The sequence below is a fragment of the Falco punctatus genome (genome assembly GCF_963210335.1).
Source record: "Falco punctatus genome assembly, chromosome: 2".
Taxonomy (NCBI): domain Eukaryota; kingdom Metazoa; phylum Chordata; class Aves; order Falconiformes; family Falconidae; genus Falco; species Falco punctatus.
The window spans coordinates 3016982-3043343 of NC_137581.1; the positions used below are offsets into that span (position 1 = coordinate 3016982).

At 50.1% G+C, this 26362-nt stretch overlaps 1 pseudogene across 1 annotated transcript in view; it reads right to left on the minus strand.

Annotated features, from left to right (window-relative positions):
- Window positions 1–26362, minus strand: part of LOC308058608 (hydrocephalus-inducing protein homolog) — a 58062-nt pseudogene that overhangs the window by 8919 nt on the left and 22781 nt on the right. The window contains exons 9-11 of the transcript in view: window positions 23155–23279; window positions 11041–11066; window positions 10496–10694 (exon numbers count right to left, since the gene is read on the minus strand). The product of the transcript in view is annotated as a hydrocephalus-inducing protein homolog (transcript). The remainder of the gene's footprint in view (window positions 1–10495; window positions 10695–11040; window positions 11067–23154; window positions 23280–26362) is intronic.

Here is a 26362-nt window from a genome sequence, read left to right on the forward strand (position 1 = left end):
AACTCGGAAAAAACCCTCCTGGAACAGCCTTTTCAGTGATCCCTGACTTTGGGCTTGCAACCGTGGCACGGGGATGTTTGATCACGTCCAAAGCCAGAAAGGAAGAGCTAGGGAGCTTTTGCTGAATTCAGTGGGGTTTAAGTGGATCCAGCCGAAGCCCAGCTGACAGCAGAGATGAGTTACACTTCACAGCTCAGGCACGCATCAGAGGGCTGTGTACTTCTGTTGCACAGACACTCGAAAAGAGGCAGTACTGGGTGCTCGCTGTTCAGAAGATTTTTCCATCTTGCATCATATGTGGCTTAATTTTCATTAAAAACTTGACATTCTAAACCATCAGAGCTCTTAGGAAATGACAAAGATTTCCAAGGGACAAATTTTGTCCATAATCATGGGTGAGGCATGTCCCATGGCCACTATCATCAAAAAAAATTAGGGGCCATTCTTTCCCTTCTGCAGCAGGCCCTCAGCCTCTCCTGGAAGGTCTGCGGAAGCTATCCTTTCTTCTGCCCCTACACTGACGCTGGAACTTTAGGAAACCCTGGGAGTTTTACGCTCTCTCCTTCCAGGTGAACCTCAGAGAGTGCTCTCCTGAAAGGAGGAGGAGCAGAGTAAAATACAGACCATTCAGGACAGCCGAGAGAAAAAGAAAGAAAAAAGAGAGTATGTCCTGCTCCTCGCTAGCAGCTGGGGCTTCCAGGAGCACCCAGCTGCTGCCCAAGGCCTGGGTACCCCGGGCTGGGACCGTGTGATGCTCCCACCGCAGCATGTCCCAGAGCACATGGACCAGGGCATGGAGGGGCCGCAGCCTCCTTGTCCTCAGTCCCAAAGCCACACCTGGTTCTGTGGAGTGAGAATTCGGATCTCAGTCGGGTTAACACCTTGGCACGTCATGGAGGGATTACAACTCGGCATTCAAAGAAATAGGGGAGTGGGTGGCCCAACAGCACAGAACTGTTTCCCAGGTCCCTAACTTCTGCTGCTTTCTGGCACTCATTTTTTTGCCCACAGAACGTCCCCAGGTTTTGAGATTGGTTTTGAATGTGATTCTCATCCAACCACATCAACACAGAGATCCAGTTTTACACGATGTAGGACACGGCAAGGTGAAGGAGTGATCAGCTTTTAGGATTTTGATTCTCCCTGCAAAAGTGGCTTAGAAATGGGTTTTGGAAGAAATCAGACAAAACCCAGTACATTTCCATATCCAGAAAAAAACAACAACAAAAAAGAATTTTAGGTGACTGAGCCCCCCCACCATGTGCTTCCTTCCAGCACTCAAGAGCCATGGCTTTATTTGCATGAATAACTAAGAAAGTTAATTTTGAGCTTAAACAAAACAAATTTCAAACCACTTCTTAACTGCTGGCTTTGCAAGTTGCACAGTGCTGATGAGTTCTGTAAATCACCTGATCCAGAAGTGCTCGGCTAAGCAATTTATGGAGGCAACTGCAAAAAACCGTGGAGGCCAGCCACTTCCCCGTGGGGCTTGAGATCCAACCGCACATTTCACAGTGCTGCACTAGGGCAAAGCTTCTAAATATTCCCTGCAAGGGGCACACGCTGTCTGCAAATCGTCCTCCAAAGGGATCTGTGACTGGCATGCAAATGCACGAGGAAGGCAGTCACACTGCTCAGAGTCGTCAAGAAGCAAAATTAATGACTCCCTAGTTAAAGATCACTGGTTTCTTCTTTAAACTCTTTTTGCACCCTGGGACAGTTTCCACCCTGACGATACAGCGGCTCAGCTCTGTTTTGTGAGGGATGGGGGGTAGGTGACCTCCTTGAGGTCCTCTCCCAAGGGGCCCATGGAAGAGTTCAGATCTCCTGAGGGACCACGAGGGTTTTTTCCAGAGCAGGCTCCTCTTTCTAAACACCGATCGCTTGCCCAGCTCTGTTTCCTGTAACTCCCAGGTTGCATGTAAGTAATTTTCCTATTTCTCTGCCACAACAACAACAAAAGCTCTCCGGGCACAACCCTTGGAGATCCCTACAGCAAAGTGATGGACAGCCCCACCACCAGAGCAAAAATACCAGGGCCAGGAGCACAGCGCTGAGCCAGGATTCCCTTGGGAGCAACTTTTTAAATCAATCCTTTCCTTCCACAGCTCTAACAACTGCAGCTGGCGGCCAGGAAGGCGGTTTGTTAACACGAGCCCTGGTTAATTACTGTAGGTGGCATTTGCCAAGTAAACCCTGCGCAATTACCGTATAAATAAAAAGCTGTTTCACGGCCTTTGTACCTGTCAGCTTGGAGCAGTAAGGAATGGCTCGAAGCAGCTGGGTTAGTGATCTCAGCACCCTCCAGAACGGGAGCCTGGCTGCTGGGGACCACGGGCCTCGCACCTCCTTCCTCTTAGATGGGGAAACCCAGAGTGTTCCCTGGATGGAAATCTGACAGGGACCTCCCACTCTTGAAAAACACCTCAAGCAGCACCACACGGACGGAGAGGAAGGACAAGGTAACCTGAACCACGGAGCTTGCTGCAAGCATTCCCTGCCCCGTGCCAGCACAGCAAGGCCATCACCTCTGTAAGGGCAAAGGCGGCGTAACTCGGTGGGTCAGTGATAACCGCTCCCAGAAAAAGACCTGACAGCACTCCTGTAAGTCGGGAGGAGCATAAAGCTTGTCTAGCAGACTGCTCGCACTCTGACTTCTGGGGAGGGTGCTCACCCTGCTGAGGACAGCGAGCCCTGTAACACGCGACCCAGATGAAGCATAGACTTGAGCCACGAGGTGACGATTCCCATGCAGGGACAGCAGCACACGTGTGGCACTTTCACAGACACCCTGCGCTCAGCAGGGCTCAGCCACCTAAGGTCTGGCAGTGCCTGGAGAGCGGGAGGTGACCCAGGGGCAGGGAGCACGATTCACTCAGCTCCTACCGCCTCAGGAGCCCAGTGGTGCATCCACGTAATAAAGGCTCATCCTGGAGGTCTGTAGGGGCTTAGTGCCCGTCCACCAAAGCTCTTCTGCTGTGTACCTCTCTGCCTTTACAAACACCTTGCAGCACAACGAATGCATGGTATGAAAGCTCGCTGCTTTGGCTGCTCTGGGATCAGCGGTCGGAGCCAGGCGCGCTGAGCCGTGGCTCTGCACAGACCAGCTGGGAGCCACAGGGACAGCAGGAAGGTGCCGGCACTGCCCTGCTGACCACCGGCCCTGACTAGAAATTCCGTGGGAACCAACTGGGCTGGAAGAGTATTTGTGCCTCGCCTTTGCTGTGGGTAGCAGGAGGAGGAGAAAGGAGCTGTACCTGAGATGTCGCAGTAGACTGTTGATACACTCTGGCTTCTCGGGGTTTGAAGATCACGTACATTTCAACTGAAGAATTTGGCCAGACATCTCCCTCCTAAGACAGGAGACAACAAACCATTTATCTTCAAACGTTACATTTCTTGTTTTCAACCACAGCCCTGTAAGCCTTTATTTAGAGCATCAATGACGAGCAAGGAGCAAACAACACTTACAAAATGTGTAAGACTTTGGAAGCAGCTGTGAAAAAAATTAAGTCCCTTACCTTTACTAGCACCTGGTAAAGGCTTGTTTTTGGGGTTTTTTTTTTTTTTTTTTTTTTAATTAGGGCTATAATAAAGGACGTAAACTGGCTGGCTTCAGCATATCAAGGATCTCTTCAGAAGTGCCAGCTGACCTAAAGAAAAGATACGGTTTCCCTCCAAACCTTCCCTTATACCCCTGTGTCACTACAGCCATGTGAACACCTTTTCTCAGGTCAGAAGAGATTTAGCAAGTCAAATGGATTTCTCCATTCTTAGTTACAAAGATAGAAAGAAAGAAAACCAAGCCTGCCTTCATCATTGCAGAAGAGATCTGTAAACCAGCTCACAAACAAAGGCAAGGTCCCGTCAGAGCTGGCTACCCCGGCCAGGGCTCACTGTCCAAGCCTCCCTCTGCTTGCAGGCAACAACTGGCAGAAGAGGAATATCAGGGCTTTGCAATCTGCTCCGGCTGCCTGCGGGTCTTCACAGGGGGTATGAGACATCGCCCATGACACAAAGCCCTAGTTGCCCTGGCCTCCTCCCGTTCCTGCATCACCGCTGCTGTCGGAAGCAGAACTGGAGCTGGGTCAGTGCCCACGTGGCATTTCTCTGACACTAGAATGTGATCCTGGCTCAAAATAACCCAAACCGAACACCAAAATGGTGAACTTCCACTACACAAAAAAAATCCAGCTTCAGCAAGAACCTGGGAGAACCCTGCAAGCGTAAATCTTCAAACAGCGAGGGAGTGGCGATGGGTCCCGGCAGGTGTTATTCCCAGCGGCCGAGGCCCCAGCGGGATGATTTGCCCAACACCACCGAGACCACGGTGATTGCTGCAGTGTTGCTGGGATCTCTCTGTACGCTGTATAATTCACCAGATGTCCTGCCATGCTCCAGGAAGCCAGTCAGTGGTGCAATAAGATCCTGGCAAGGGACATATCTCCCTACATCCAGGGTGCTGCTGGATCCCAAGGCACAGTCAGAGGAGACTGCTCTAAGGCATCAGAGGAAACGAGCCTACGGACGAGCAACACAACCCACCCATTCACATGCATCCGCACAGCTCTCTGCAACAATCCTAACGCAGCATTATTGATGGAGCCTTGCACTCATATCCTCGCTCCCAAGAAAACCTGCACCAGCAGTTAATAGACTCAAATCTCTGACATGAAATCACCGTTCTCCAGGATTCAATGTATTTGGGCAGAAACTTTGGTCAGTACATCCGCAATCAGCTTCCCTGTATTGTCAGTGAAGCTACACGCCAGACTGACTCAAAGGGAGACGGCAAGAAGAAATCATCAGTTACACATTATTCTACTATTCTGCCGCTAAAAAAAAATTGTTAAGGCCATGACTATTTTGGGAAACCTTTGTCATTTCTCCCTTCATTACTGCTGTATGTCAGACCATACAACTGGAAAATACTGCGAGTTATTTCTCCTGGGAAATGAAAATAGGCTGTTGGAAAGGTTCCTCACATTCCTGCTACCCCATGGGGAAGAAAGAATTGCTGGTTAAAAGGATACACTTCACTACTCACCCTTGGGGCTACTGCTACATAGGTGTACCAGCCCTGGGACACGGCAGGAGCCAGCGGTCTGCCGCGGCTGGCATATTCTCCATAAGATGGCAGTTGAGTCAGATCATGGAAAACTACCGTGGATGCTTGCCAGGACAGAAATGCAACTATGCAGTGCTGTGAACACGATATTGCAACACTTCTGGCTTAATGTCAGCCTCAGGCAGGCTGCAGCTGGCAGGTGACATAAAATACAGACGGTGGATGTATGATGATCCAGCACAAAAACTCCTGCTGTTGCGCCCTGGCTTTGCTACGGCATACGGCAACGTGATACCCGAGGGGACGGCACACCATGACTCACCACTACAGAAGTGATCTCAATAAGGAGACCAACCGTAAATAGATGCAGATCCTATTTCCCCTCCCTCAGCCCCTATAATAATGAGAATCTCCTCCATCTCCACCAGCCTGAAAAGGAAAAAGCTGGTCTTGGAAAGTGGGGCACCACCAACTGTCGGCCTGCTTTGTTTGGTGGAGGGAGAAGGTGATCCATGGAAAGGAAATCACTGCTCAAAGCACACCAAAACCCCCAAAGACAGAGCTGGCAACACAAGTACTGAAGTGACTCCCCAAAGTGCATCCTGTTAGTTCAGGGCACTCAGGGAAAAGGCAACGCCAAAGCCAGTATCTGCCCCTTCCCATAAATAACCGAACCCACAGCGAGCGGTGGGATGGACCATTGCTCCCACTGGAGATGGCGCCTTCTGCCAAAAACCAAAGTGCTCTGCAGTCCCCTCTCATTTGGATGGGGACCAGCTGGACACCTCAGCTGAGGTGGAGGTTTGCAGGAACAAATACCGCTGTTATCTCCTGGCCCAACCTCTGCACCACCAGCAGTAGCACTTGCGTAACCTGCACATCTTGAAGACCACCTCCATCGGCTCAGAGCTGACACGTGGCACTGAGGAGTCGCTACCAGGCAATGACAAGACAGTGATGACTTGTCAAGGTAAGAGCAATGATTACAAATCCTTTTCCTCCCTTTCCTCTGGTTTCCATTTCCAAGGAGTCAGCTCCCATGTGTCTGTACTGTGACTTACAGCTAAGCTGTGGTGGGGAAGGTGCAGCAAAGGACTTTGTCCTTTGAGAGCCACCTGGGCTTCTACCACAGATGCTTCTGCTGACATACCATGCGTCTTTGCAAAAATAAATCAAATTTGAGACGCACTCAGAAAGTCAGAGAAACAGCTTGTTTCCCACAGGCTTGGACGGCTGCTCAAAATGTTCATGGTCACAGGCTGACTGCAAAACCACTCCTCCTCTTTTTTCTTATTATTTTCATCAGCAAGTTAACCTTATACAGGCTGAAACAGCCTGCTGCAGCTTCCACTGAGAGCAACACCTGGCAGCTAACAGCCCGCTTGCACAGCAAAGCTGCTGCACAAACCCTGCAAAGCCACCCTGCCCAGAGAGCCTTTCCAAGGCTATCGTCCCTCCAGCAGCCTACTAACCTCTGGAAACCTCCAGCCACTTGTTCCAAGGGTTTGATTCTTTCTGTAGGGTGCTCCCAGGCACCACAGGTGATAGGTGGGAAGAGCAGCCGCCGCTTTTGGCCAGGAGGTCCGAGGCAGCAAGGTCCCAGCTCTGGTGGGGCCCCTCCAGCAGATTTACACGGCGCTGCAAGAAGGGTCTCTGTCCATGCTAGAAGTTACGGGACTCTCACCGGGGAGAAGGTTGTGGAAGTCAGCAGCAGTGGATTTTTAGATTTTACATTTGATAGGAAAAAAGACTAACATTTGATGTGAAGACACCCGTACGCCAGGGGGGAAGACAGACATCAGCAAAACTATGAATGTGAAACCCATTGTTCCATAAATCATGGAATTAATGGAAATCTAAAGACTGATAATGCTGAACAGGACAGGAGGGGGACGACTCCTGTAGTATCCCACTTACACCCAGTCCTAAGCAAACTGTAACATCAACACAGCCATTCAGGAAAGGTTTCCACTCAAGACTTGAGGCCAGGCTACACTCTGGGTCCGTACAGCGCTACACGGAGCACCAGGACTCAGCGGGCAGCCAGGCTGCTGGACCTCACCCTAATGCACTTCAGGAGCCCAAGAGCAGGTTAAGCTCGTTATGGAGACCTAGCCCAGTTGTAATGAAGCAGGAGCCCTGGGACATGCTCCAAAACCAGCTGGCACAGCTCAGGTGATCTCTCTGCAATACCCCTGCTGCTCTGACACAGGCTCTTGGTCCCATCATGCTGCTCTCAGCTGCAGTGGTGTGAAACTGCAGCTGTGCTGACACGGGGGGCTCTCAGCCTCATTCGGGCTATAGAAGAGAACAAGATCCCCTTCCTTAAAAAAAAAAAAAAAAATAGTTTCACCTACTATAAAAGAAAGAAGAGGCTCGGATTATTCTAGGGTTTGCTCCAAGATGAGAAGGGATTTTGCATTGCTCAGGCAGCAGGCATTCTTCATCTCAGACCACGCAAATGCTCAGAGTCAGGGCTCTGTTTCATTGAAGGACATGAGGTTTTGATTGCGCAAACACAAAAGCAAAAAGTTTTCTCCAAGTCTGCAATGAAACTCAAAAAGTCCGTTTAAACCTGCCAGCCTTGCGTGCAGGCTCACAGACAATGCTGGCAGGGAGAGTCACACATGGTATAAATCCAGATTATAAGAAGGGATTGGTCTTTCCGTGATTAAACTTGGGCTGAACTTGGCCTCCTTTCCATAGAGGACCTTTTCATTCTTCAATAGGTGAACTAATGCCCATGGTTAATCCCCATACGCTACGTGTAAGGCCTGCCCTTCTATATAATAATCAGTACCCCTGAACACTGTAAGGACACTTATGAAGTGCCCTTAATTTACAGCCCTTGCAGCAGAGCTCAGCTTTAGGCAGGCTCTCGCCGCCTGCCAGGAGCTCACTGTTTAGAAACGCTTTTTTGCAACAACCTCTCCCAGCCTCACTAGAAACCTCATGTCTTCCCTCTCGGCACATCAAGATGCTGATGCGGGTATCTGCCAAGTGACCTCATCCAGGGAGGAGGAGGAGGAGGAAGAGAGGTTCTCAGCTATCACTTACCACCGGCTCAATGGCAAAAATATCACTGGAGAAAAGCATAGAGTCTTCTTGCACCTTTGCCCTCTGGTTCTGGAAGGCACAGGAGAGAAGGGAAAGGCGTTCTTGGAGCGTGGGGTCCATTGCATGCTGCTTGAGAAAAGAATTCCTCTCATTCTCCTCCTGCTTCTGCAGCCTGCGACAGCGCCTGCAGCCATGGAGAGACACAAACCAAGCAGATCATTTAATAAAATTTGCAGAGACTGTTGCGTAAGCGCAGGAGCAGCAACGCCCTGCGGGAGGAACAGCAGGAGCAGCTCAGCAAGGGGCTGACCCCACGCCACGGGGTCCCAAGCAGATCAGGTTATCACTTGTTCGCTGGCATGGCAGGTAGTTTTACGCCACACTCACGAGCTAAGAGGAGGTTTTTGAAAGCTAGCAGCCCTCCGGAGAGCCTCCTGGCTCAAAGCTACTGCCACGACTAATGGACAACCCACCAACACCCTCAGATGGCTTTTCCTCCCGTAGAGGTGCTCGGGGGAGATGGATGAAGATGAAGGAGCACACACTGCAGTGCTTCGCTGGCAAGGGGAGAGCAGCTGGGATTCAGCTGCAGGTTACCAGCACCACTCTTTTTTACCTTCCCTTTTGGACTGGCAGGGATAAGCAAACTCGATCTGCTCCACTGCCTACACTGCCATCCAGCAGAGGATCCCAGAGCATTTGATAAGCAAACTCACGGACTTTCAGGCATTGCATCACTTCAGTGAAATTAACGGGTTTATATGCATGAAGACAGAGGCCCCGAGAGGTGAAGGGACTTTGCCTAGCATCACCCAATAACGAAGGCAGGACCAGCATCTCTGAATCCAAACCCTTACATCCAGCCTTGAGCCACTTCAACATTTTTCTCTTTTTGGCCTTCTCCATAGAGCTTTGACACAGGTCACCTCTCCCTTACTCGGTAGTTGTAGCAGCAATCATTCTAGTGTTTAAAGCTGCTCGCAACCGAGAGGTGAGAAGGGAGCACTGCTGCAGAGCACTTGCTTCCCAGCTGGCACGTGGATGTGCCCCCTTCACGCTCCAGTCCCCTGCCCACCAAGGACCAGCAGGTGACTACTCGAGGGGGATGAGGGGAAGGCTCCGTACACAGCACATCAGGGCAATGTGGTATAAACAGGACCGCAATCACCACCCAGCTAAATTCCAATACATTTAGAAAGGAAACACAGCCACGGACATTACTAGCAGCATGCAGACAGAGCCTCGGGCAAATGCTGTCACCAGTGCCAAAAATACTTTCTTTGGCTTGCTCCCTGTGGAGTGTCATGAGAAATGTTTTTCCACGGCTGACCTACAGCGTTGTGCATGAGGGGGGCTTCCAGGCACCGAGATGAGCAACCCTCAACTAAGCCTTCATCAACAGACAATAATTCCATTGTTGAATCCCAGAAAGTCCTGCAGGAGGGAGACAGAGCAAACCCCTGGGTAGACCTTGTGATGATCCAGGTCTTTTGGGGTGACAGCCAAGCGCAGGGTGCTGAACTGCCTCCTCCCATTGGAAAGGTCCTCTCTGCTCTGACATCTCAAAAGCTTCTGCTACAGCAGCACAGTGGCCTCGGAGCTATGACCACCTCTAAGACTGCAAGTAAGGAAGAACAATGCACTCTGCTCAGAGTGTAGAACACGAGCTGGCATAAGATCAAGTGCCATTGGAAAAAAATGGGTTGAAGTTAACTGTGGGGAAACCTGGTTGCTTCTGAGGGGAGAGAGGATCACTCAGGGTCCCATCTGAGATAGGCAGGTGGGAAGAGATGCTAAAAGAATGGTGCAGGGACGTACTAAGAGAAGGTCATGAGACTTTTTCTGTTAACACACTGACCTTGCACAGATGGCCTCAACGTTCGGGGCCAGCAAAGCACCCTGCCCTGTGCACTACTGGACAGGAAGGCTGAAGAAGGTTGCTGGCTTATCAAAGGTGGAGTGGAAGTAACTGCAGTGAATATCACAGCAGGTACGCTGCCTGCAGCTGTTAGGTGCTACCGCTCAACGCCGTCCCAGGTAAGGAGTGCCGACACCTTCCTCAGCCTCACAGACCCTCTGCGAGCCCAGGGACCTGGCCTCACTGACTTAGGGCTCCCACAGATGGGAATTTGCTCTCCGGGGAAATGCAACCTTTCCCCCCCAAAACATCAGCTGGAACATGGATGGAACCGGAATGGGAAGCACTGAGCTCCATTACCCTGAAGCCCAGGGGGGGACACCCTGGTGTCGTGGATGGTTTACTTGTCCTATGCCACTCAAAAAAGCACCAACATCCCTCTGAGGCCGTACGTTAGTTTTACCCTTGGGCAGTGTATCTTACTGAAATGAATCTTCCCAGTGAACCTCAGCTTCTCCTGATCCTCCTCTTCTTGACTAACAAAAGCCTTCCACTGGAGTGGGCTATGACTTTACTCCGATTGTGGATGACGATGGATCTGTGGTTTGACAGCGTGATGTAGGTCTTCCCAGCTGTCAAGGAGTTCCTGCCTAGCCTGATGTTGACATCTTCAGCGGCTCCATGAAGGCTTGTGTGAATATCTTCACCTGGAACAAAGCAAAAGGGAGACTTTGCTCATCGCCCTTGCTGATGGGAGTACAAGGAACGGAGGAAGCCACAGGGAACAGAAGTGTCACAGCCTTTAGCTGTATTAGCAGTTCCACAGATCAGTACCTTTATCACATCCTGATAGCTGCATGTGTACAGCACGAGGATGTCCTGGACACCACCTTAAGCACCTTATTTCTGGGTGGGCTTGTAAAGATTTAACCCCAAGGTGACCCTGTCTACAGGGGGACTTTTTCAGATGTGCCCAGGTGGCCTTTGGGTTGCCATCCCACTCGGGTCACAGGGAATTCTGCATCTGAGTCGTTCAGGTGACTCTCAGGAGTCGCACCTCGGTCACGGCTCGCCCAGAGTCTCCTGCAAGCATACCACCGGGGTTGTGTCTCTCCTGATCCCTTGTTGCCAACAAGCGAAGGTGCCTGGGGCATGTAGGCAGAAGAGGGAGGCAAGCAAAGTGACAGCCCCCGGCAGGATGGGACGCAGATGAGAACTTCACCGTGTTGGAGCAGCAGGGCCCTCACTTGCTGTGGGTCTGTGAAGATAGGTCGGAACGAGACTGGTGGGGCATGGCCCACGCCAACCTGCCCATCACAGCCCTGCAAGCCCATTTCTTCTGCCTGGAGCCTGTCGGTGCCTGTGCCCGAGCGTGCAAGCCTGCACCGAGCATTCCCAAGCTGTCCCACAACCCGAGCGAGCACACCTTTGCCTTCCACCTCAGACCGAAGAGGAGAGAGCCCCTGGCTGCGCACAGCAGCCGATGAACGCCTGGAGTCTTGCTGGAGCACCTGCCAGCACTTCACCCTCCAGAAGAGACCCCCACCAAAGCGTCCCTCACTGCCAGAGCTTCCAAACTTTCATTCTTCCCAACCAAGCAGCTCCTGGGAGTCAACCATCTCAAACTTGAGCACCGAGCCTACTCTGCCTGTTGCAGGTGAGAGTTTCCAAGTGAGAAGCAAACCACAAACAGGAGACATTCTCCGTCGAAATGGCACTTCTGTGGAGCGTGTTTAAAGCCTCAGAGCCAGCCCCAGCTGAGAAGGGCAGCGACCCGGCCATCCCTGGAGAGCATCCCCCTGCCGAGGCAGAGCCTTCTCCTCGCTGCACGGGTTACAGCAAGGCAGCCAGGGGATGGACCTGCCTTTCCAAGGCTGCCACACAACAGCACGGGGGAGAGCTGGCGGTGTCCTACACGGACTCCTTAAACCCTAAGCCGGACACAATGCGGCGAATCACAGCTGTGCCAGGAGAAAGAGAGCCCCTCTCTTGGAGGGAGGTTGGGAATGAATCACCCTTCAAACAGATCTCTGCAGCCATTCCCTCACCTCCACACATGGAGAGTTCGGCCTTCGTGCCTGTATAACCTCAACCTCTCTGCTCTTAAGGGAGCCCAGGAGGAGCGGGAGGGATTCGTGGCCAGAGATGAGTTATGTTGCGAGAGAAACAGCAACGTCTCCATGACTGGACAGCCTGCTTTCTGGAATGGACAACTTAGCGTAGAAAAATAACTGAGGTTCAGAAGCGTTACAGAGGCAGGCGTGCTTTATAAGCACTGCCTTCCCCCTCCGCTGAATCCTCGGCGTACGTTGGCAAGCAGAGGAAGCAGGACCCAAGAAATGGGAGACATGCACAGTGCTTTGAGCATGTACAACTCAGCTTCATGGAAACATGACATGAAAAATGCTCTACGAGACAACAAACTACTGCAAAATAAACTCCACGAAAACTATCATGATCTCGCTGTCTAAACCCATGGCCAGGTGGGTCTTGAAATAATGGGTATACTTCTGATCTTAAAAACCAAGCTGAAGCCTTTGAAATTTAATCTTTCTTTCTGCCCTTCTCCGAAGTACAGAGCAGCTTCTATACGAAGACTGAACAGGATTCCTCAACCTAGAAACCACATAGGAGATAGGTAGGTTTGTAGAAATATGAATGGCCTGGGAAAAACTTAACGCGGAAAAAAACGTCACAATTTGTTGTAAAACAGGAACCCGAGGGCCTGAAATAGTATTAGTCAAAATTAGAGAAAAGCAGTACTAGTACTTTTCCAAGGAATATTCCTTCCTTTGGAACGTACTGCCATAGGTGCCTACAGACACTCATCGCTATAAATCCACAAAGCAACTGGACAAAGGCTTGGCAGGTAAAACCATCAGAAGCGATTAAACAAAGACGTGAATAAAGCCTCCAGCACAGAAAAATGCTGCCTCCAAGGCCCACGAGGGAGAAAGCACATGCACTGCCTGCTTCTACACGCTTTGCTAAGCATCCCCTACTGCTGCTCTCCTGGAGAGCACTTACACTCCCGGCTGCAGGCACCGAGGACGCTTCTGAAGGCTGGAGGGCTTTGCCGGAGCACCTTCTATCACAGAGAGAAGGATCTGGCATCCTGCTGACTGTGTAAACCCACAAACCTCCCGGTACAGACGAGAGCGTGCGGATGCCAGCGAGTCAGGAGGGAGCAGCAGGTCTTTCTGCCAGGCAGATAAACTGGCACAGAGCAGAGCTGTCAGGGTTGGCCCAGGGCAGCTGCAGGCTTCATGCCTGGGTGCCAAATTAGATGTGACATTTATTTAAGACTCTTGGTTATTTAATATATAAGTCTGGAGGAAAAAAAAACAACCCAACCACAAAACAATCTCTGTACTGTACCAGCAATGTAGCCCTAGGTATTTCACTTGATGGGGTGATGTCCGTGGGTCTGTGCTTTGGGACGCTTTGCTGCCATGAAAGCACATTTACTGAATCCAGACGTACCTGCTCTATCGTTACTTACACAACACGATGACCTTATTACAGGCTGTCAGCTCTCTCATTCTTACATGCTTTTGACGTATTTCCCAGAGACAGCAGGACACAGCTCACTCTGCAACCTGAACAAAGCAACACCTGAACTTGAAATTAAAAGAGAGGCTTCTTATACAGCAGTAGAGCAGATGCTTTGGGCTGTGCACTCCTGAACGATGCTCTCTGAGACAGCAGGAACACCACCGTGTTTTATTCCAGCATCCACCTGCATGGCTATGGCCACCGGTATCTTAGCCCATCACGGTAACTTTTAACTATCTGAAAGTAAGAAATCCAGCACTGGGACATCCTCTGTGGGGCCTGTTGTGCAGGAGGAGAGGGAATTTACAGAAGAGCTAAAATATCTTTCCGAATATTAAGCAAACCCTTGAACAAGATTTCAAAACAAATTTCAGGTTTTATGAAGAATGCGTTCCCAGCATTCAACAGCCAGTACCTTCCTCCATCGATTACTGCTCTAAATATTAGGAAGCTGGTAGCCAGATGGATTAGACTGAAGAGAAACAAAACAGCACTCTGCTGCCTTTCGTCCTCACCATAATATTCTTCCTCTATCCCTGTAACTCCCTCCTCGCTGCATTTGGATTTTAAACCTTTTTAGGACTGCATGACAGTCCGGTTCAGAATATTTGGGTAACAGGGAAAGCAAGTTTAAATTAATTTGCCCAGTTTGTCAGAAAACTATGCCTGGCTCTCACCTCTTCTAAAAGAGACAGGTCCTGCTGCTTTTTCACTGAAAATACAAGCAAGCAACGAAAGCCGAGCTCTTCACTCAGAAGGGTGTCATTGTACCTCCACATCGATCCTCTGAGCAGTTCTTTTGCTCCTGCTGCTATCACGATACCCAACTGCCTCACCATCACCAGCATATTCTGGGTTTTCAAACAGCGTGCAAAGGTCTGCTGGTGCCACTTCACCACCGGAGAAGGGAGTCACTTCACCAGGCTAACGATCTCTGGAAAGCGAGAGGAGTCCCCTGCGGCTGGATCCAGCCCTCCCCACCATATGCTTTTTGCTGCACCTCCCACAGAGCTACCTCGGTCAGAGTCAGGAGCGCTGCTCTGAGCTGTTTTGCTGTCAGGAAGCTAATGGCATCACCTACAAAGTGTGCTGGGTCTCTGACAAAGGCCACCTGTCAGTCCCCACGCTCGTATGTCCAGCACTAGAGCAAAACACAGGGCAGTGACAGTCATTTTTAAGTGTTTCTCTGAGGCAGTGTTCATGAGCTACCTTCAGACATCATTAAAACCATCGTGCTAGTTACTCCAGCCCTAGGAGCAGCTTGTTTATAAACCTCACCATTAAATAACTGCTGCCAACACAGGGGTTTCTACAGGACCATTGCCCAGGCTACAACAAAGCTCAGGGCACCCTAATCATCACTGCTGCCACAGCTGATGCTGTCAACAGCTAAAGCCCCCAGAAAAGCCCCCTCTGAGCCCATGCAGCCCATCGCAAGGAAAGGATCTGCTACCCCAGAGCACTGCAAGCCACCGTGAGACAGCAGATGGGCAGGAAAAGGGAGATGGAGAGCAATGACCAGCCACAGCGTCTACGGGACAGGTCGCAGGCTCTTCAGACAGCTCTCCTGCACTTAGGAGTCACCTTGCTTTCCACCAGGCTCCTTGCTGTGCATCCTCCTGTAATGGAGCACCCAAAGTATTCCCCATTAACTCCTCCGCACCGTGCTTAGGAAGGGCTGTTGGCTTTGTTACGGGATGAAATACTCCAGCGCAGGAATATCTGGCAGCCAGCACAGAGGCTTTGTGCTGCCCAGCGGGAAGGACCCTCGCAGAATGGATTGAAAGGACAATGAAACTGTTGGATAACGCAAGACAGCGCTGCCGCATATCCAGGATGCCGTGGGCTATTTTTAATCGTTATTGCCACTACAGCCATGATACGCTGCGGTCCCTGACCAGCTGAAACACTGCTTTTGGCCCACGGGGAAAAACAGGGCAGGAACCTTCATTCTGATTGCCTGGCAAAGGCATGCTCAATACGCCACTTCATAAATCAATCACCCTTCAAGCTACTCTTCTGCTTCTCAGCAGACGTTGATTGATCCACGAGGAAAGGAGACTAATGAATGGTCAGTTCTGCCCCGAAATGCATCCAGGGTTCATGGCACCTAAGAACATACTAGTGATTTCCACTGATGATAGAAGAGACAAGCTGCAGTCCAGGATGCCCTGCAAAGAGCTGAAAACTACATTCTTCCAGAAATCCTTCTCAGGCTAAGAACGGGATAGGCGGCGTCACATGGAAGTCTGCTTCTGGGGATGAACAAAACAGCCAAAAAGAGACTTTTAACTCCAAATAACCCTCCTAGCACCCACCCCCCAGCCGTGCTCATGCAGTCAACTCCACGGGTTGCTTTAGCAGCATTTTTGTCAGAAGGGGTGTCACATAGTTTTGGAGATATAAAGCCATGAATAACAAAAAAAAAAAGATCAAGCAAATGAAGCACAAACTTAATTTCTTTTCTTCTACCCTCAAAGCGACAGACCATCGGCTTTGAAACACAAGGCCCTAGAGAGGGGCGAAGGCCATACTCTGTTTGCAAGAAATTTAACAACCTTATCTAAAACAGTATATATAAAGAAAAATCATTGTTACAAGCAGTTGTGGACAAGGGGAACAAAGACAGGAAACAGTTGTTAACTGTTAGCTGATCTGACATAAAGGAACACTTTGGAGACCAATTATACTCACCCATCAATCTAATTGATTTGAACTATAAAAGCCTATATAACCAATTATTTGTATAAAGTCTTAGTTACCAATCCTCAGTCCGTTGCAGCCCTGCTACGATTCAGATGCAAAGTCAACATATAATCGCACAAACTCCTATTTACACCTCTTTTTGCCTACAGTATATGCCACCCTGCACTCGCTTTGAAGCAGACGTACAAGAACATAAAAGTCCAACAGAAACTAGCCAATCCTGCTGGGAATTCTCACAAGTGAAGGAAGAAAAGCACAACATGCACTCACGACCTGAGGCAAGCAGAAAGGAAAATCCCTTTGCAAAGTTCTTAAATGCCTGGCTGTCCAAGGGAAAGCTAGAGCAGCCTCTTGTAATAACCACGGCGTCAGAGCCTGGCTTACACCTTTGGATAACATGGGAAACAAGATCTTTAAAAACTCACCAAACAAAACAAGTTTGTCTGCATCTGCTAGCACTAAACACAAACGGAAATAATTACATCAGTTCACGCACTACAGTAAAGCTCTGGAGCCAAGAGAGGCTGCTGCTTAGGGAAGCAGAAGGTTTCCCCACCTCTCAGCACTGGTAAGAAGCCACTACCAGCCTGCCTGGTGTTGAAGGATCGGAGAATTGCGCGGCGATGAAGAGCTACAGACCTGACCAGCAGTGGCACACAGCGGTGGCCACCAGAAGCTATGGGGCTGTTGCCGTGAATTTAGCTCGATAGGAACCGAACACACTGCGACATCAGAGCCCCTGTGAACGCTCACACCAGACCAAGGTTAAAACCAGAAATGGTTTTGGCATTCCCACCCTGGTATCCCGCACGACACAGGCACAGCTCAGGTCAAGATGCAGCGAGGCAGAGGGTTTGCTCAGGCAAGTCCTGAGCCTCCTCCGCTCCGGCTGGAGTCAGTACAAACCGCGAGGGCTCAGCAACCTGAGTGATCTCAGGAATGTGAAACACAACACAGCGAGGGCTGAACCTCAGCTAAACCCTGCTGCCTATCCACATCCATCAGTGGGTTTGCAGAGAAAAAAGACAAAGAAAAAGGCTTGATCTAGAGGCTAAGTCAATAGGATTTTCATTTTGTTTTCAAACAAGTTCCTGGAAGCTACCAATGGCAGTGCCAGCCTGGCAAGATGACAGGACCTTCGGTAGAAAGGGGGTTCTTAAAGGAAAGAGAAGAGAGGCATGCAGAGGTGGTTGTCTTCTCCAAAGTCTGCACAAAACCACAGACTAATATCACAGCGAGGTACTGTTTTACTCTTGCGAGTAGCTGAGATGCCCAGAGGTGATGGCACACCCGTGCTGCCGTTACTTGTTCAGCCTCAAACATCAATAAACACGTAGGGCTGGGATTTAATGAGCTTCCTGCGTGTGTACAGTGGCCACTAACACACCGCCAAGCCCTTGCAGAGGTGGCCTCATTTACCAAAGTAAGCCGATTCAGCTAAGCCCAGCATCAATTTCAGCTGAAGAAAGGGATTCAGCACCCCAACACACCGACATTCCCGGCTGGGAACCCCATGCTGATCTGTGCAGGAGCTGAGCAGTCAGTAACGCCCCTGACAATTCCCCTCGGCCCATACGCAACGCGATGCAGCCCCTACCACAGTTTCCCACCGCGGCCGAGATGCAGAGGCTGCGCTTGCCCTGCTGCCAGCCGAGCACACCCGGTTCTGTAGTTACCGTCATCTTCACCAAACCCAAATGGCTCTAACACACCACATCAAACTCTCTGTCGTGCCACAGGTGACTGAAGAGCTCCACATCAGCTCCCTAATTCATCGTGTTTCATATGCCTTGATTTTTCCTGTGATCTCATGCCTCCTTTTCCCCCATTTGTGATGAAACCTCGGTGTTTTCTCAAGCTGGTGGTTATCACTCACAGCTCCAGAGGCTGCTGCAGCACAGAGAAGCTGCCTGTGGTTAGACCGAGAAGGGCAGAGGCACCTCAGGGCAGTGGCTCAGGCCATCCTGCGTAGGGCAGAAGACCCAGATCCTATTCTGACATCCCCTGCCACCCTGAGCATTGCTGCCGCACTAAATACAGTGATCCCCAGCCAGTTCTCCCAGATCTACCCAAGAAATTCTTTTGTTGTTATTTTTTATGCTTACGTTGCCCTAAGGAGATCTTGTCTATCGCGCAAGTGTTGGTGCTGGCTTAGAGGAAGGGGAAGATCTGAGGCCAGCTCATCACGCTTACTGACCAACCCAAACCACACATCCCAGTAGCTCTCCGGTGCTCAGTACCAAACCCCCCTGCAGCAGCCCCCCGCGTGCGGACAGCCTAAGCAGCAGCTGCCGGCCAGCCTTCGGGACTGGGGGGGGCGGCGGGACCCTGCCAGGGAGGAGACGGCTCCGGCAGGGCTTGCTTCTCCACGCTGCAGGCTGGAATCACCACCCCTGACGTGTTTTGTTTGACAAACACACAGATGCGGTGCTTCGGGACACGGTTTAGTGGTGGGCTTGGCAATCCGGGGTTAAGTTGGACTTGGTCATCTTCAAGGTCTTTTCCAACCTCCATCATTCTATGATTCTACGAGGCTGATGGCATTTGCCTCATGCCTAGCAAGCAGCAATGGGGAGGAAACGGTGCTGGGGACCCCCTGCTTTCAGGGCCAGGCAGCAAAGCTCAGCGGCAGGGGAACAAGGCAGCCAGAGCTCTCCCTGACCCAGGGCAAGGCAAGCCCTGCTCCACATCACCTCCAGCTCCCAGCGTGCTGCACTGAAGAAGCCTATTTAGCTGCTCTCTCCTGCCATACAGGAATAACCTGAATCTGGCACAGAGCAAGTCTTGCCTCCCAGGGCTCAGGAGGGGAGACATGACTTCACCCACTTCCTATGGGGACAGGAACTGAGCCAGCGCAGGAAAACTCACCCTGATTAACAACCACGGAGCCAGAATCAGACCCTGCTTGCACCTTCTACCTGCCCTTGAAGTAAGCAATTGAGGAGCCGAGGCTGAACTCCCCCAACTGTGCCCTGGGCGTGCAGAACCACAAAGGATGCTCTGAGCCTGGGTCTGCCATCCACAGCAAACAAGCCAAGATTTGCTTTAGCACAGCTCCTGCTCAGCAGCTGTCAGCCCTCCTGCAAGCTGTGTGGGAAGTTGAGGGAAAACAGGGTATTCATCTGCCAAACACCTAGATGGTTCCTCACCAGGCTTTTAGCACAAGGCTGGAGGCTTCCAGCAGGACTAAAACCACCGAGAACTACTCCTGAGCCACACACGTTACCTCTCTTCTGGGGAAACCGCTTTTTGGGGCTCCGAACCAAGGGGAGAGAGAAGAGTAATGGAATAGGCAGTTCTGCTTGAGGGCTGCCTCCTCTTGGGTATGCTGTCTCCTAAAATACTCCTATGGGTATGGGTTCTGATCCTCCCCTCAAAGAGGGTGAGATCCTGCCCCCAGGCTTTTGCTTCTGCGTTAGGCTCACAGAGCTACTGAAAGAGAGCCATCTGCATCGTTACTTTTATTACTGACAGCAATAAAAGCATCTCAATATATAGCGCCTCTCAGCCATGCACAAGCTCAGTGGTGCTTTGCTAATTACTGAAGTTTTCTGTGCTGACAAAGAGATGCCAAGGGATGCAGCAACCGATGGGGAAAAACTGCACAGAGGAATTTCAATACCGCACCACAGATCCCCTGGGCTAGAAGCGTGTTGTAGCGCCTTGCCACAAGGGCCAGTGGGCACTGGAGGCACCCACATACAGGCACAGGATCTGGTCCTACACCTTGAAGACCACCCATCATACTATACTAGTACTCGTTGGAGACAGGAGCCTACTGTGAGTCAGCATTTAGGGAGCTCTGAGTAGAGAAGCAATTCTCCTTCCACAACTCCAAGCATCTCTCCGGCACCTCCTGTCTCTGGCAGCCTTCTCCACCTGCATGGAGCACCTGCCGTAGACGTTATTGTTTCTGGATGACACTGGACTGGTGGATTTGCTTTGCACCTCTGGCACACCTCTGGGAACCCGTCATGCATCTCCTCAGCCACGTGTCCCTGAGCAAAGCTCACCTTCCCACACCAAGCTGGTGCTACGCTGCCAGGTTGCAATAAATGTTGTTACTGCAGCAGACTGGGTTTGGTGTACAATCAGCAGCACTCAGGGCAAGCAGCTTGGGCATCATCTCACTTGAGCAGGACTTGACAGCTGAAAGAATATCGAAACTTTATGAATGCTGGCTTGGTTGAGACTAGGACTTACCTCCATAAACTTATTTTCCCACATCCACACGGTCCACACAGGGTGGGCTGAACGTCATCTGGGAAAGGCCAACTGACCGACAGGACTTTCAGTGGTATTGAAACCTTTTCCAAACCTGTACGAGTGCCTCACACGCAGGTTTCAGAAACCCTTTCAAGTACCATAATCTGATGTTAAGGTGCTGGACAGGGATATGCTGGAACCCTGAACATCCCAAGTCACCCTCATTTCAGTACGAGCTGGGATTTTTCACACCCAGACACATGTACACAGGCGAAAAGGAGGAGTTTAGGCACGTAAAGCACTGAAGGACAAGTTTTCATTGTAAATCATTACGCTCATAGCAGCAAACATTTTCTCCACGCTCATCCATAAATTTGTAGCAACAGAACTGCCACCACACACACAGTCTATCCAGGGGACAGTACCTGTGCTCCTAACCAGCCCAAAGGACACACAATTTAAATCAACCAAATCATACGCTAAGGGAAAAATTGTGACTTGTTCACATGGAAGAGCTCCATGCTTGCTTAAGCAATGCTAGGGACAGATCTGACCCAGCTTCAGCAGAAATTTAAGCAATGTTCACCTGATCCTGCGTAAGTCACCCTAAGAAGGGTGTGATCCATTGAGAACTACTGCTGCCTGCGAGCAAGTCAGTACTGATACACAGCAAAGCGAGGGAAACGCCTCCCAACACCTTAAACTGCTGTTTTGCTCTTAGCACTTCTGCTTCTTAATAAACACTCTGTTGGTGGCTCCAAAAGAGCAACCCGGCTGCTTTCTGTACGCGCGTCACAGGGAGCCTGCCGCGGTGCCGGACACATTAGCCAGGGCTCGCCACGCGAGGTCAGGGAACGCTGTCTGGTGCTCTGCACTACTCCTGCAATAAGCTCTGCACCACACCTCGAAAGACTGATTGATTAAACGTTTCTGCTTCACTTTAGCAATTAATCTCAGCAGCCTTTCACTTACCTGTATGCTTCAAAGCTAGAGAGATAATCCCTTCATTATCCCCTTGCTCTCCTTCGCAATTCGTAGTTTATTTCAAAATAACTGCATCATTGTACTGGCAGGCAGGAATGAAATCCTGGGTTCATCTCCCAGGGAGCTGCACGTGTTCCTGGGAAAACACCCATCTCAGAGCCAGCAGAGAGTTTATCCCCGTGGCCTACCCACACAAATCACTTTTGCAAAGATCGACTATGGAGGAACCAGCTGTTTCAGTAAGAACAAGACTCTCAGGTTTTTCAAAGCAAGCCACAAAGATCCTGGCCCTAATTATTCGCTCACTCTGTTCCGTCACAAAGTATAAACCCTACGGCCCTAACCTCCACTGTCACTGCTCATCTGCCCCAGAGAAATTCTAGCCCTCTGAATTTTATCCTATAGATTCTGTATAGGCGTACAAATAAGGCACTTTTTTGTGCTTCCCTAGCTGATATTTCAGTCACTCTTCCTAGAAACTGTTACCCAAAACAATAAGCTCCTCTGAGTGAGCATCAACCATTCTCCGTGAATATGTCAATAACTGAAAAACGTTAGACAAAGCTGAAATAAGTCGTAAGGCTACATAAGCATTTGGAAGATACAGGAGCATTTGTAACTCCACAAACCCAAGACAACTAAAATGCTCTTTGCCGGGCTAAAGCAGCACACAGTATCACCTCGGTTAGGACACCACACTTCCAAGGACCAATGCTGAGGAACAGGGACAAACCAAACCTCCCTCTCAGGCGAGAGGAAACACACGCCAAGTGCCTTCATGCAACTGAGGAAGCGTCTCGTTCGGCACCACAACATACCCCTGCTGAGCCAAGGCCGACAGAAGCATTTTAACATGACGCCTTTTCCTAAAGATATTCCCCACTTACTCTTGAGTGAAGCTTAAAGCTGATGGTGTTTCTGTGGCCTGATCTCAGCTTCTCCTAGCCTAACATAAATTTTACACCTATCTCGGGAGGCAGCGAGCTCTTCCTGCCAAATCCCAAGAGCCCTCAAGTCCTGGCTGCATTAGTCCTGATGTCGTGAGCTGTGGGACGCAGGTGGGAGAGGGCAAAAAGAAAGAACAAGGGTCTGCGCCAAAACAACGTAGAAGCAGTGCAGGGGACAGATGTGTAAGAGACAGCGGCATTGGAGCGAGTCTGACAGAGGCACGCATTCCCACGTTGTGCTTCAAACATAGCACCGCCAAGGAATGAAGCTTCACACGTGCATATGCACACCGTAACGGAGAATCAAGGTTCCTCCCGCCTCCGAATCAGCAACTCCCAGCAAAACCCGATTCCAAAAAAACTCATTCCTGCTTGAGGGGATGCACTTTAAAAGTCCCCTAAGCACCAACTATTTGTCACTTTTCTTTGAGGCAATGACAGGACAGGGGAGATACACCTGGAGAGGGAATTAAGGTGACTGGGACAACAGGGAATGATGGCAGATGACAGTCATGGGGGGTGCTGGGTGGAGAGCACCCAGCCGACGCCAGCATCCTCCAGGGAGAGACCGGCACACAGCCACACAGAACAAGGGCACACTCAGCCTTTGCCCCTTACCTGCTCACTCAAGCACTGAAACATACAGAGGTTTTGAAATAAAAGGTTGTAGAAGTAGTCTGCAAAGCACTTAACATTTTTCTGCTTTGAAAGGTCTCTGTTTCTCTGTTCTGAAGGACGCAGAGACTGGGCACCATGCAGTGCCCAGACCTTACCTGTGTCATAGTGAACTGTCAGGGGTCTGGAATAATCACCAGTCTTCTCTGGGTGCAAGTCCACCGTTACTTGCATGGCATCGCCAATCCCAAGAGTCCCAACGGAGGGATCAACAGAGAAAGGGCTGCAACACGGAGAGGCACATCAGGATTACTGTGGGACATTTGGGGACTACGTTCCTTCTGCCGTCTAGCTCACTCCAGCTCACCTGTATTAGCAAGGGGCCAAGAAACCACAGTCAGCAGCAGAAAAAGAGAACATACAGGGCCAGGAACTGAGCCACCGACCCAACTCCTGAAGAGCTCCAGCCCTCAGAAGATCCTAAGCTATAAAATGACCTTGTCTCCCCCATACCCTGCATCCAGTTTTCTGCAGCAAGGCTCAAGAGTCTGACTGCTAGCGATACGATCGGAGGAGGGTTTTTGAAGGGCACGGAGATGGCAAGAGTTATTTGCATGCACAACTTGACACTGAGTTGAATCCGTCTTTTCCTGCCACCTATAAACCTCAAGAGATGCAAATGTCAAGGCGATACCTGTCCCAGTGAGATTACACCCTGGAAATCAGACAGGGAGAACAGAAGTTTATTCTTGAATGGCCAGAGAATAATTAGAGTTTAATTGGCAGAATTAATCTATCTATCTTTTTTTTTTTTTTTTTTTACCTTGAAAGCATCCTGGTTTTGCCTCAGAAAGGGCACATTTTATCAGCATTTCAATGAAAGCTGTTCTAAGCAAAGAAAAATCTGTACGAGTGCAAAGGCAGATTAGAGTGATACAGAAACAAGAAAAGAAGACACAAAAGGAGTATCCCATTTACAGCCTGAACAATTAAATCTCTAGCTAAATGAAGCACCATTACCAGGAGCATTTCAAGGCACCTTTAACAGGAGGTTTTCTGCGTATTCACAAGCAATGCAGTCTGGGGCTCTGGGCTGTAATCCAGGCTTGGTAACTGTTTGCTTGGCCTACTAGAGAAATTCTGTGCAATGTGTGGGAAATATTGTGAAAACGTGTCGGTGTACTTTAGATTTAACAAGAGCAATTATGATTTGTCACCAGGGAAACAGCTCTCAGCTGACAGACATAATTCAGTCCTTTAATGCTCAGGGAAAAGTCAGATGCAACATGTTTCTGCACAACAGCAGCTGGGCTTTGCGGCTCTTGTACAGCCTCACTTAGAAAGCAAAAGTTATTGGGTTTAGTGCTTTGCTGGTGGTCAATTTGTCACCTTAAAAATATGTTCTGCAGAGTTTTACAGTGATTGGGGAATGCAGCCCACAAAAATAATGAGAAAAATCAGAGCCATGCGCAAGCTGAGCTTCGTTCATGTAAGCAGTGACAGCTGATGAAATTGCTGGAGTTCCTGCTCGTTAAGGAGACACTGATGCAATTGGGGGCCTGACCTGCTCCCATCACGACTAGCAAGAACATCGCCAGTGACTAATGGGGAAGCATTGGGCCTGCAAGGTTCACGTGCTGGACCTGAGACTTTTGAGAGGGAGGAGGAAAGCCAAGGCGCCGCCAGCCTCAGAACCGGGCTGCTCTACATGGCCCTGCACCTGCACTGGGGGTTGTGCCTGGTTATACTGGGCAGGGCTCTGCTGGTGCTTGGCTGGCATCACTGCCTGCTGTGGGAAAGGCACAGAAAAATTCCCCCCCCCCCCTTTTTATTTTATTATTTTTACCAGAAACATTGCCGGAACAGAAAAGCTGCTGGTTAAAGGCCACACTTCAGCCCTACCTCCCACCCCATCCCCTTCCTACTCCGTCCCCATGTCTGCATACCCCTGCCCTCAGATAGCTGGGATGGGAATGACACTCCTGAGGATGACTTCAGGGGATGCCCGAGAAAGTAGATACCTTCGTATCTTCAAATTACCAGAGAAGAGGATCCCACCGAGGTCAGGACTCATTCTCAGGACTGAGAAACAGAGCGCAAGTCAGACACCGCACCTCCTGCCTCCCACCCCACGCTGTACCCACAGGACAACTTGGTTCCTGCTGTAGCAGGAGCTTGGTAACCCTCACGTAGACCTGGTTCTCCAAGACCCAGAGGGATGTAAGGTCCATGCTTCACCTGAACTCTGAACTTCAGTCCACATCACTAAGCTGTTCCCTGCAGCCTACAGATAAGAGATGCTAAGGAAACGTCCCTGACACACTAATAGCCACATGAAAACCACTGCCAACAGACGAAGCTGGCAGGCTAAACTTTGGCCTTTTAGCCATTAATTGTGAGCTGCTCTTTACGGTAATTCTTGTCCTGTTAGATCTACCCTTGTAATGAGTAACTACTGCTCCTGACAAAACAGGAAAGATAAGGTTTGGAGGTTTATTAATAGCTCTTCTTCTGACATGCTTTTTAACTATGCCCATTTGTACATTTGCTTTGTTGTACAACATCTAAACTTTCACAGGTCCAGATCTCCCAGCGGTGCCTTGCAATCCCCAGCTTGTATAAACTCATCTAGCCGCCCCAATCTGAGGGAGACCTTCCCAGCAGAACCTGCTGAGCTCTTGCCCGTAATTGCCCTTCAGAAAGGGAACAACACCAGATTAGTAAGCAATTTCATTGTGATCTGTCTTGGTGTTTACATCTTGCTTGCTTTCACCAGGCATCAGCTCCCCATCTTGACAAAGCTGGGCAAAAGTTAAATCCCATGAGGACACCACGGGCAAAATACTCCTGGCAATTTAGCAACCAACTGACAAGTGAACAACGCTGACGGTTCTGTGGCTCAGGCTTTCCCGAAACCGCGCTGCCTTTTCTCCTGCAACTGTACGTTTAGTCAGTGCAGCGTGCAACGAGGCTGCAACATACTTCGTCCCATGGTATGTTTCTCTTCTACAACCAAAACCCCTTTACTCCACTGGTGCCTTAATTTGCATTATAAAATCATCTGAGTTTGTGAGAATTGATTTCATTAAAAGCTGCCTCCAACCCCAAGACCGACAGTAAAATTACTGGTGATTGAATTGCCTCATCTGTCAACTAAGACCTATTGCAGGAGAAAAACCCAAAGATCATCTAATCTTGGCATACATAATGTTTTGGTAATGGTATAAAAGCCAAAGTCAAGCACTGTAACCACTCCGGTAAAGACAGTCTGTTAGGTCAAAGCATCCAAGACTCCATCTCCATACCGAAAAAATCCTGCACAGAGCCAGCATCTCACAAGCTCTCTCCTTCCCTCTTTCCCTGCAC